At 40.8% G+C, this 11,302-nt stretch overlaps 2 long non-coding RNA genes across 2 annotated transcripts; both read left to right on the top strand.

Moving 5' to 3' along the window:
- Positions 1 to 3,507: 3,507 nt before the first annotated feature.
- Positions 3,508 to 8,651, top strand: LOC308383897. The gene is made up of 4 exons (XR_013969236.1): positions 3,508 to 6,205; positions 6,946 to 7,078; positions 8,316 to 8,533; positions 8,635 to 8,651. It is a non-coding gene; the product is annotated as an uncharacterized lncRNA (long non-coding RNA).
- Positions 8,652 to 8,695: 44 nt separating this feature from the next.
- Positions 8,696 to 11,302, top strand: LOC308388731. Its single transcript, XR_013970163.1, has 3 exons — positions 8,696 to 9,705; positions 9,824 to 9,992; positions 10,576 to 11,302. It is a non-coding gene; the product is annotated as an uncharacterized lncRNA (long non-coding RNA).

The following is an 11,302-nucleotide window of genomic DNA, read 5'->3' as shown; positions in this document are numbered from 1 at the left end:
GAAGAGTGGGTCAGAATTCTTCCACAATAATAAAGTCGTACAGCAAACAAACTACAAACTACTGAATCATGGATTGTACTTCGTTTTTCACAGTACTGCAGAGGATCCTGTGAAAACGTTGTTTCATATAATCACTGCAGTCGGTTAGTTGGCCATTTTTGTACTGGGCACACTGTGAACTGCCAAAGCTGATCACATGGCACAAAGTGAATGATGCTGTGTTTTTTAGATGGATTTAATATTGTGCCACTGGTGACGCTCATGACATGTCAGCTCTTTAATTCGGCTCAACTCATCCATATCACTGAGTGCTTAGATAATGAGATGAATGTTGTATTTTGTTGAGGGAGACACGAATCCATCAGGTTTCTTAGTAAATCCAGCATGCACAGTACTTGGACCCTACTACACAGAAGCCAACATAAGCAGTGAATGACTTCTGGAACGTGATGCTATAGAAAAGCTTTACATGCAGCCCGCGAATACCAAAGTCTCACTTGGGTCACTCACTTCTAATAGATTGTATTGAATTTCCTTCAGATTCTCAGTTTAATTATGTGGCCTAACCTATTGGCAGGGATTACAAACTAAAGCACAGCTTTGCATTATGCAGACAAAACTGTTATGCTGATCAAGTGCGTAGTGGTAGCAAAGATGGATTTAAAAAACCAGTGACCTTCACAGCAAAATTGCAAGCTATCCATCTGTGTGAAAGGTTGAAGAGATGAGCGAGACACAATGCACATCACCTGATGTTAGCTAAGTGAGGAGAGAGCTTGGCAGACACACCTGTCCTCTGGCATACAGTCAAGGGAGCATCATGTTAGTCATATTGTGTGATACTGTTAATAAACAAAGGTGTGTACAGCTCAGTATTTCCCAGTCAGAAAAGGAAAGAAAGAAAACATACAGATATGGGAGATATGTGCATCTGATATTTATAAGATCACAGCCAGCATGGTACACAATCACAGTTATTTCTTTCAACTGGTAGGAATGATGTGGACTAAAGGCCTAAGTGAGACCCTTATCCTAAACCTCTAAAGGTAATGCAAAAAAATCTAAGAAAAAAACAGGATGTACTTCTGCATTAGAAGCAACTATCTTAAGAAACATCCTACTCAGAAGTCTTTTCTTTAGTCAGAGTGAACACCTGAAAGCCTGTGTGCAGAACCCTAATGTGGGCCAAGAAGAACCAATCAATCATTCTGTGGGAACCACAGAGCATGCTAAAATATTCAAAAAGAGAGCAAATCCCCGCCGAGGCAACACCTGCGATGGTGGCTAGTGGGTTGCGTGCAGAGAGATACATCAGCTGTCTTGTACAGCCAATCTTCTCTGTCACAGTAAAAATACACTAAAGGGGGAGACGAGTCAAAACTGAATTAAGTTTTTCCTTTTAAAAAAAAAAAAAGGCAGCATGAACCCAGCTCCAGCGTGCTGTCAGGGGTGCATCATTATGCAGACCTGTACATCTCTGTGAATGTAGATTGTTTTTTTGGCTCAGGAAAACCACCATGACTAATTAATGATTTCATGCAACAGCACTGTTGCAGAGTGCTGCAGCAGCATTATACAGTAACCGGCTGATATCTAGCCAAAACATGTTATAGGTTTTTCCTAGGAAATGAAAATAAATAAAAAAAATCTTTTAAATAAAACAAAAAAAACAACAACATTATTCCTACTATTTCACAATTTTTCTCCACTTCAGCCACCCAAGAGCCATTTTAACAACTTGTTGTTATTTCGTAATAGTGCTATTGACTGCATTTGCTAAGTGAGTGTTGCCATAGATTATTCCACATAAAATAAACGATAGGAATAAAATATGACTTTGTCCTGATGTATTTGTGGAGATGCACGAAATATTAAAATACTGGTCTTTTTTTTACGGTCCTCTACTGCCCTCCTCTGGTAGTTACAAATATGCCTCCATCAATCCCAACACAGATTTATCACTCTGTGCGGTCTGGCTCTATCCATTTTTTTTATCTTGGCTGACACTGGGTGACCCAGGGCCTGTTCTTCGTACCGCGCTAAGTGAGTTAGCTGGATGAGATTGTTGACGATTTCGCGTGATCCTGGATCGTTCGGTTCCCCGAAGCCCATCCGGGACTTGCTGTCATAGCAACAGAGCCGTAAGCGTAAACCTGCTGGGGAGCAGGTTTACTTTATGTAAACAGGATTAGATCGCGGCCACGCAGGTATGTCCGCGTCATTCATACGAAAGCAACAGCGATATTCCACCACTGTTTCACCATAAATAAATAACATCAATGTAACTAAAGATAATGCAGCACTTGATCCTTTTATTGATGTCACACAGATACATACAGGTCATTCCCTAAAAAAGGGAAATGTACTATTAACATTCTATTACATGTATGTGATTATTACAGATGTAATTCATATTTCAGAGTAGTAATTGTAAATTACTTCGTGTAATCAAGATGAGAGACCACGGCTATAAAAGCGAAGGTGGATTTGGGAAGTCTGTCGCAGTCATATCCTGTCCGTTTACGCGAGCAACCCATTGCGGAAGGTGCAAGATTGATAAGGAGAGTCCTCAGAATTCAGCGTATATTGCGGGACAGACAGGATCCTTTAGCTCAGCGCGACAGTGTGCTCATAGAGAGATATCGATTTTCCCGTGAGGGTATTATTCACTTAACCAACTTGTTGACGAGGGGGTGCAGGACCACCACCTGTCTTTTTTTTGCTCTGCCCTTTTCTTGGTTGCTGTTATGAACAAACAAACAGATTATTTCAGGGTCTCTTTCCAAGAGACGACAAGCAATATAAGTGATAAATATTACCATTCTGTAGAATATTCTTATATTTCACTTTTACTTGTTCCCATGTTCTAGTGGGTCCTGTTGTGGCTCTAATGTGAAAGGGGATATAATATAACATATTATAATATAATATAATGTAATATAATATTGGATAATATGGTGTGATATGATAAATCTACCCTACCGCCTACTGGTGTTGGCCAGAGGGGCCGATGGCGCAATATGGCAGCCTGGCTTCTGTCAGTCTGCCCCAGGGCAGCTGTGGCTACAACCGTAGCTGCCTCCACCAGTGTGTGAATGTGAGAGTGACTGAATAGTGGCATTGTAAAGCGCTTTGGGTGCCTTGAAAAGCGCTATATAAACCCACTCCATTATTATTGTTATTATTGAATTACTTACGAGTTTGATTTGTCAGCAACTTTCTGCCAGCCCTCTCTCCTTGCTTTTGCAGCCTTTGCAGTGTTCCCTTGCGTTTTAATTAAACTCTGAAACTCCTGAAATCCCTCACTCAAGAGTTCTTGCTCTGCTGCCGAAAAATACCGAGCGCGCTCCTTCGACATTTTCGCCGACCAATCAAAGGGTTGCCGATCAATGTTTCTACTATCGATGCGTAGCCCCTGTTGGGCCACCCAGTGATCTCACATTACTTCATCCAGCTATACTAATCGTCAACAACAGGTGTGTTCGGGGAACCGGAATAGCGAGCGCGATGATTTGGTCTTGGATGTTTCATTTGATCTTGGATGTAGTAAGCGACGTACGAAGCACAGGGCCCCAGAGTGCTGACCGGTTGCCAGTCCATCACAAACAGAAAAAGAGACCAACTATTCAACCTCACATCCACACCTAGGGTTGATGTGTAATAAGATAAGAAAAACTATGATTATTTTTTTTATTATTTATTTTTTTGAAGTTTTTTTTGTTTAGATGTTTAAATGGTCTCCCTGTGCCTGTGTGGGTACTCTCTGGGTCCTCCCAGAGTCCAAAGACATGTGTGTGAGGATAGCTGATGGCTCTGAATTGACCACAGCTGTGAATGCAAGTGTGAATGATTCTCTGTGTCTCTGTGTTAGCCCCATGAAAGACTGGCAACCTGTCCAGTTGTCATGGACCCGGGCCATGTGGGCCCGGTATTCTCAGTTTTTGTATGTTTTGTATTTCATCCCCTAGTCATGCCTTGGTTCCTAGGTTCTTCTGTTAAGATGTTCCTTATTTGGTTACCTCCTGTGTGCCCCTGTGTAACTGTGAGCCCTCGTGTTTTATTCCATGTCTTCCTCAGCCCGTTATGTCTGTGTTTTCCCCGTGCTCTCTCTCCTCCTGTTTGAACCTCTGTACTTCCTGTTTGACTCTGCCTGTCTCCCGTCAGTGTTATGTTCACCCCGCCCTGTCTCGTTATGGTTATCTGTGTCAGCTGTGTTCCCCGTGTGTTCCCCGTGTGTTCCCACTTTCCTCGTTAACCCTCTGTGTATTTCTGTCTGCGTCTCCCTCTGTTCGGCGTCGCGTTCTCCCTCATGTTGTGTGGATCTTCCTGTGTCTACCTGCGAGTGTTAGTTTACTTTTCCCCAGTTTAGTTTTGTATTTCCTGTGTTCTGCCGTGCCAGCATTAAAGCTGCACTGTAAAAAAGGGCAGTGAAATTGACATAAAAACCATGTAAAACCCCTACAGAAATGTATAGTAAACCCCAAAACACAACTTTCCTGTTTCGATCACAGTGAATTATTGTAAACCTTTAAACAGAATGTTCCTGTTATATTTACAACATGAATGTGTGATTATAATCAAATTTATTGGTTAAAACTACAAATACTGTGAATAAAAACAGTGAAACACCGTAATACTCATAACCAAACAATCATGTTAATTTGACATGCAAATACTGTAAAAATCACAGTTTTAGTCAGTTTTTCTTAAAAACACATGACCTATAAGTCACTTTACAACTGCATGGATGTACTGGGCCTACTTTTAACATGATTCATGAAATGATGCAAAGTCATGGATAGGACTAATAAAAATGTTTTCACAGAAGATGTCATTGTGAACCTGAGAGGTTGCCTCTCCATTTATAGGCTATATAAAAATATACAATTAAAATTGTTTACATCATGTTTTTTTCTTAAATCATTCGGGCTATTTGCAGCCTATTGTAGGGTAACCAATAAGAAATTATTATTTAACGACTAAGTAATGCTTCTGTCATAATGCTTGTATTCTTTATGTTTCTTTTAATTGCAATGTGATACTTAGACTAGAATACTTTTTTGGGTTAGGTCAGCAATGTCTCATTATTAAAGGCTAAACAAACTTACAGTGCCTCCCATAGGATCTCTATGGTGCCTCATCTCCACAGAGCTGTAAGCTACTTCAGGCCACTCACGTTGCACTGAGCGCGCCTAATTTTGAATGTGCATCTGAAGCTCGTCTCTGATTGGATAATGACGTGAGGGCGGGAGGAGAAGAGCGCCTAGTTCACGAACTTAGCTAAGGAGCCAGCACTAGAGAAGAAAACGTCGAACTTTCAGCAACTACGTTGTTAGGACAAATTACAAACATACGATTTCAAGTGTTTTTTGAGGATCTGTGTTTGTTCGTCAGAAAGTCTGCACGGTAAGTTCAATATCTTGGCGACGTTTTTTCGAGATAAAAGCACCAGTTGATATTTAGACCAATGCTCATAACCTAGCGCTAGCATGCTAGTTCAGCTGAAAAGCACAGGCAAACTTTTGAAATACTAAAAATGATCATCTGCGTCTTTTGTAAAAAGGTATTGGTCACATTAAGAGGCTATGTACTACATTGCAGAGTGCATAAGAATGAGCCTTGTTGTATTTTTAAATGTGTTGGCGCCAATTGCAGCCAAACATTCACCACGTACTCTGCTTTCAAGGGGCATTTTTATCGTGTGCACAATGCACCTGCACTTCAAGCTACTCCTAAAGCTCTTGTTGCAGATTTAAAATGTGCGGTTTCATTATGTGCCCGCCATTTTCAAACAGTGAAAGAGCTAGTGTCTCACTTAAACGATCATATTGCAGAGGGCAGGTCTGTGTCATGTCCAGTAAGTGGTTGTAAGCATATGTTTACAAAAAAGTCATCATTTACTTCTCACATGTGTAGGAAGCATAAAGCTTGTTCTCCAGATGGTATTGATGACATGTACAAGGAATCTCGTCCTCAGCCCCCAAATGACAGTACAGAATATTCAGAAAACACACATGAAACCATGGCATCTGCTAGTTCAGCCAGTGATATGCCAGAGAAGGATAGTCATTCTTATCTCAGAAACATGTGTCTCTTTTACCTTAAACTGCAAGGACAGCTGCTAATTCCTGCCTCTACTATACAGAGTATTGCTGAGGAAATGCAGAATGTGCATGAATTGGGTCAAGCCTACACAATTAATAAGGTAAGTTGTTTACTAAAAAATGAAATGAACCTATCAGATGAAGCAGTCACTAAAATCTGTGACTGCATTAAAGAGTCAGATTTGTTCTCTGCTTGCCATCAGGGACAACTAGGAACAACACACACCAGAAATCAAACATTCAAAAAAATGTTTAAATACACAGAACCCAAGAAAGTGCCATTGGGAATGGATGAAAACATGACAGAAAAATGTGCTTACTACATACCAGTTGGAGAAACCCTGAAGAGCTTTTTAGAGTCACAGTTATGGAGGAATACACAGTCACAACAGTTTGGGGGTCCTGATGTAGAAATTTTTAAGGATTTATATGATGGCAAAATTTTCAAATGTCACCAGTTCTTTAATGAAAACCCTGAAAGCCTCAAACTGATTTTGTACCAAGATTCATTTGAGGTAGTGAATCCCCTGGGTTCTGCTAAAAAGACGCACAAACTTCTTGCAGTCTATCTGTCATTAGCAAATTTACCCATTCATTTGCGTTCAAATACAGATAACATGTTTTTAGTCTTGTTGTGTGTTGAGAATGACTTCAAGCGTTTTGGAATAGCCAAAGTTTTCTCAGAGTTGTTGGCAGATCTGAAATCTTTGGAGACAGATGGAATAGATGTAGATGGAGAAACTGTAAAAGGGGGTCTTTACTGTATTGCTGGGGACAACTTGGGTTCTCATTGCATAGGAGGGTTTACAGAAAACTTCAGCTGCTCTCAATATTTTTGCAGGTACTGTGAAGTAACACGAAGTGAGTTTTATGCTGATCCGAATGCCTGTGGTCCTCCACGCACTCCAGAGACATATGACGCGGCTGTTGCTGATCTCCAGTCTGAAACTATCCAAGACGTCAGAGGAATAAAGGTAAACTCCATCTTCAATACCCTTCAGTCTTTTCACGTATCCCAGCCTGGTCTCCCACCTTGTCTAGGTCATGACCTCTTTGAAGGAGTTGTGTCATATGATCTAGCACTGTACCTGAAGAACATTATAAAAAATAAAAAATGGTTCACATACTCCCTTTTAAACAGACGCATTAAACAGTTTAAATATAAAGGATCCGAAGCACTTACAAAGCCATGTACTGTCAAACCTGACGGATCCAAATTATCAGGGCAAGCCGTTCAAAACTGGAACCTTTTGAGATTGCTGCCAGTTTTGATTGGTGACAAAGTACAAAACCATGAGGATGAAGTATGGCAGTTAGCTCTCCAGTTGAAAGACATTGTGGATCTTATTTGTGCTCAGAGCATTTCCTTGTCCCAGATAGCATTCGCTGACATTTTGATCCAAGAATATTTGGAGATGAGAGAGATGTTGTTTCCTGGAATTAAACTAAAACCCAAGCACCACTATTTGCGCCATTATTCAGCACTGTTGTTGAAATTTGGTCCATTGATGAGGTTATGGACGCTTAGGTTTGAATGTAAACACAGTTACTTCAAAAGATGTGCCAGACACTTAAAGCTTCAAAAATATTTGTCAAACTTTGTCAACACGTCATCAGATGTATCAGGCTTATCTTTTAGCAGGGCAAGAATGCCGTGAACTGCTGCAAGTCAAGGAGAGCTGTGCGTTTTATCCCAACCTCTACAGTGACACTATTCAGCATGCGGTCAGGGAGTTAGCTTTTTCAGAAAGCAATACCACAGTTACCACAGACATTCAGTACAAGGGCACTGCATATAAAAAGGGACAGTTTCTTGTGTACAGAAATGACGAGTGTATGGAGTTTGGTGAACTTCTACTCATCTTGATTCAAAATGACACATCTGTGTATGTTCTAATGGATATCCACAAAGGCATCTTCCTCTCAGAATACAATCTGTATTCTGTGACAAAGGACAGTCTTGGGTTACAGTGTATCAACATTAATGACCTGCCTGATTTCTATCCTTTGGTATCATACATTCTTCAAGAATACCGAGTCATTCCACTAAAGCATAGTATTGTGGCAAAATAATGTCCAACTAATAGCTCACTTCTCACTGTAAATAGTTTAACATTAATATAAGTGTCACGTAATCCACACCCTGCTCCATCAAGTGTATGAACTGTATGTGATTTTCTATTTTGTTTGGATGTGGCATTTCTTCTTCAGTGCAAGTATGAGTGACTCAGAGCGAACCTTCCTAGATGTCGCCATCACGGAAGTCCTACCAGAACTTCAAGCTGTGAACAAAAACATCCTGGAGGAGCACTTGCAGTCCATTGGAGTTGAGACAAGTGATGATCTACGCTTCGTAACGGAGGCAGATTTGATGACAGCATTAAGACCTGTACAAGCAAGAAAGCTTCTTTCTGCTTGGAAACAGAAATGTAAGTAAAAACAACAAACAACTATTCAAACTCAAAAGCAGAGATGGTCATGAACAGACATACAGTGTGAATCATAATTGTATTTGTTTTGTAATTGAAAGACCAAACTCCAGAGAACAGCTTGCTATCATCTGTGGAAGCCTCATCAACCCAGTCGCTGTCATTGCTCTCACTTTCACCCCAAAGTCTATCGTCGACCTCTTCCAGCAGCCCAGGATGTGACGCACAATGGGATGACAACTTTGAACTTCCATGGAGTAAACTTCCTGCAGAAGTGATGCATTTTCTTGAGAGGGGGAAAAGGCCTCGCCCAAAACTGAGGAGGCAAATGGTCCGGATTGTTGTGACTGAGATGATGGAAAAATGCCCTCATGTAGGTAGAAAACATTCAATTGACGTTGCAAGAAAAATGGTGGCAAAATATCCCAATTCTCTGCAAGATTTAATAGAGGGTGAGATTGTTGGCGCAGGCTACCTTTCACTTGTCAAACAGTTGCAGAACAGAATTGAAAATGTAAGGCGCACTTCAACACCCAAAATAAGAAAAAGAAAACATCAGACTGACTCAGACCACACAGACGAGATCCCTTTAGAAGAAAGAGCAGCCATGCAGGATACATACGGGTGCATTAAATGCAATGTAGAATTTCTGCCTCTTGAAGAAACTCCAGAGAGCCAACAGCAAAAGATGGAAAAACTCAAGGTGATGTTCCAGCAAGCTGACACCAATCCAGAAGAGGTAAAAAGTCTAATGAAGTCCACTTACTACACACAACGTCTGCATGTCAATCAGGGGAAAAGTATCAAATGCCTTAGGGAGGAGTGGCCGTTTTGGTTTGATGAACTTGGCATGTCTGTCCACTTCAAGGAACTTACTGGGATTGACCTCAAAGAGACATTCACACGTAATTTGGATTTGAAGGGGAAAAGGCTACTGGACTACTTGACCACAGTTGCTGTCAGCAAAAGCAAGGTGTTCCTTCAGACTTATGCAAGGCTTCAGAGGGGACCGCAGAGTGGCTGCTCAGATGATGTGAAAGAGATGGTCCTGCTTCTGCTCAGCTACTTTGAAGAGAAGGAGGAGTCCATGCTTCTGTGTTGAAGATACATGTCTGGCAGATGAGGTACAACTGGAGCAAGTGCCTCTGACACCCACTATTATCGTGTGTGTGGTAAGTCTGTTTCATAGCTCTCTCTTTTTTTTTTTTTTTTTTTTTAAGTGCACTTTTTATAGAATGTCATGTGACTGCCGTGTTTATTGATATAACCTGTTAAATAATTTGTTCACAGGACAGTCCTGCTATTCCTCAAGAAGATACATGCTGAGTGTTGATCGGAACCTCGTCAGCACAAACATATCCTCCTTCATTTCTGCACTGTGCCTCATGTTCGGGAGCTACTACAATTTCAACATCCATTATCCATCTGAGCTGGCGTCCACTTTAGAGTTTCTTCAGAGGTGAACAAATATGGCTTTGTTATTTCTCATAACTGAGACTCTGGGATCTGGAGTCTGGCTTTGATGTGGTTCGAGTCCAGGTCTGGCTCTGAGTCTCGGTCGGCTTTGGAGCCGGTTTCAGTTGTTTTTTTTTTTTTCTGTTTTTTGTTGTTGTTTTTTTTTTTTGTTTGTTTGTTTTTTTTTAAATACATTAACAGTCTGAATCCGGGTCCAAGCCTGGCCGAGACTCAGGGCTAGACCAAGCGTTAACTGACGTCTGACTACCTATAACCTTTGCTTTGGATTTTAACAATGCTAAAGTGTGACATATCACTGCAGAAGACACTCGTGAAGGGTGCCAATACTTTTGACCATGCATTGTTCACTTCCCCACAGCATTTTGGTTATACTTTGTCTTGAACGTGGTCATGGCCGTGTGTGTGTGTGTGTGTGTGTGTGTGTGTGTGTGTGTGTGTGTGTGTGTGTACACACACACACACACACACACACACACTCTCTTAATTTTTACTTACTTTGTACGTGTATTTTAACTGATCAATTATAAAAATGCTTAATAAACTTTTATATGATTGTTATTCTACAGGTGTTTCTTCTCCATAAACCCAGAAAAAGGAACCAAAGTAGAGAACAAAAACTCAAAGCGTCGTCTCAGTGTGAACCCTCGAGTCCTCACCCTGATTCAGGATCTCGCCGACCACGAGTGGCGCTAAGCCTAAATCTTGACTCTCTGTGGACTGTTAGTTTTACTTTGTTAATTTTGTTCCACAATGTGTACTGGAACCTTTTACTGGTCGAATGCATGAAGCCAATTCATGAAGATGTTCTTTCTTTGTAGGAATGTTCTTTATTTACATAAGAAAAGAAAAAAACAACATGCTGCTACTGCAGTGTTTCTAGACCACATGTGTAGGTTTGTTTCACCACGTGGTTTTGCTGATGTTTTCTGACCAGGGCCATGGTTGTGGTGACAGCAGGGTGCGTGTTGCGTTGCACGGTGATTATGATCATTTTTGACACAATATGTGTTTTTTGTTTTAAAGTCCTAACAGGTTAGTTAACTTTTTCTGGTGGAGGGTCTAACAAATGCTTGTTTCATGAACATGGTTCTTGCTTTGCAGGAATGTTCCACAGCTTTTATAGCCTATATTTTGATTGAATTGTGTAGTTGCTGTGTGCCTTGCATATTGTGTTAGTTGGAAAAATGGATCCATTTGCTGTCATTTTGCTAATGTGGCTGCAAAATAAATTTCCCAAAAGTGATATTTTCCTCTCTTGTGTTTTCTCAAGATGTATTTTTGCATGTTTGGGTG

This window comes from Rhamphochromis sp. 'chilingali' (genome assembly GCF_963969265.1).
Source record: "Rhamphochromis sp. 'chilingali' genome assembly, chromosome: 2".
Taxonomy (NCBI): Eukaryota; Metazoa; Chordata; class Actinopteri; order Cichliformes; family Cichlidae; genus Rhamphochromis; species Rhamphochromis sp. 'chilingali'.
Note: the sequence above shows the minus strand (reverse complement) of the source record. Positions and strands in the feature narration are given on the sequence as shown.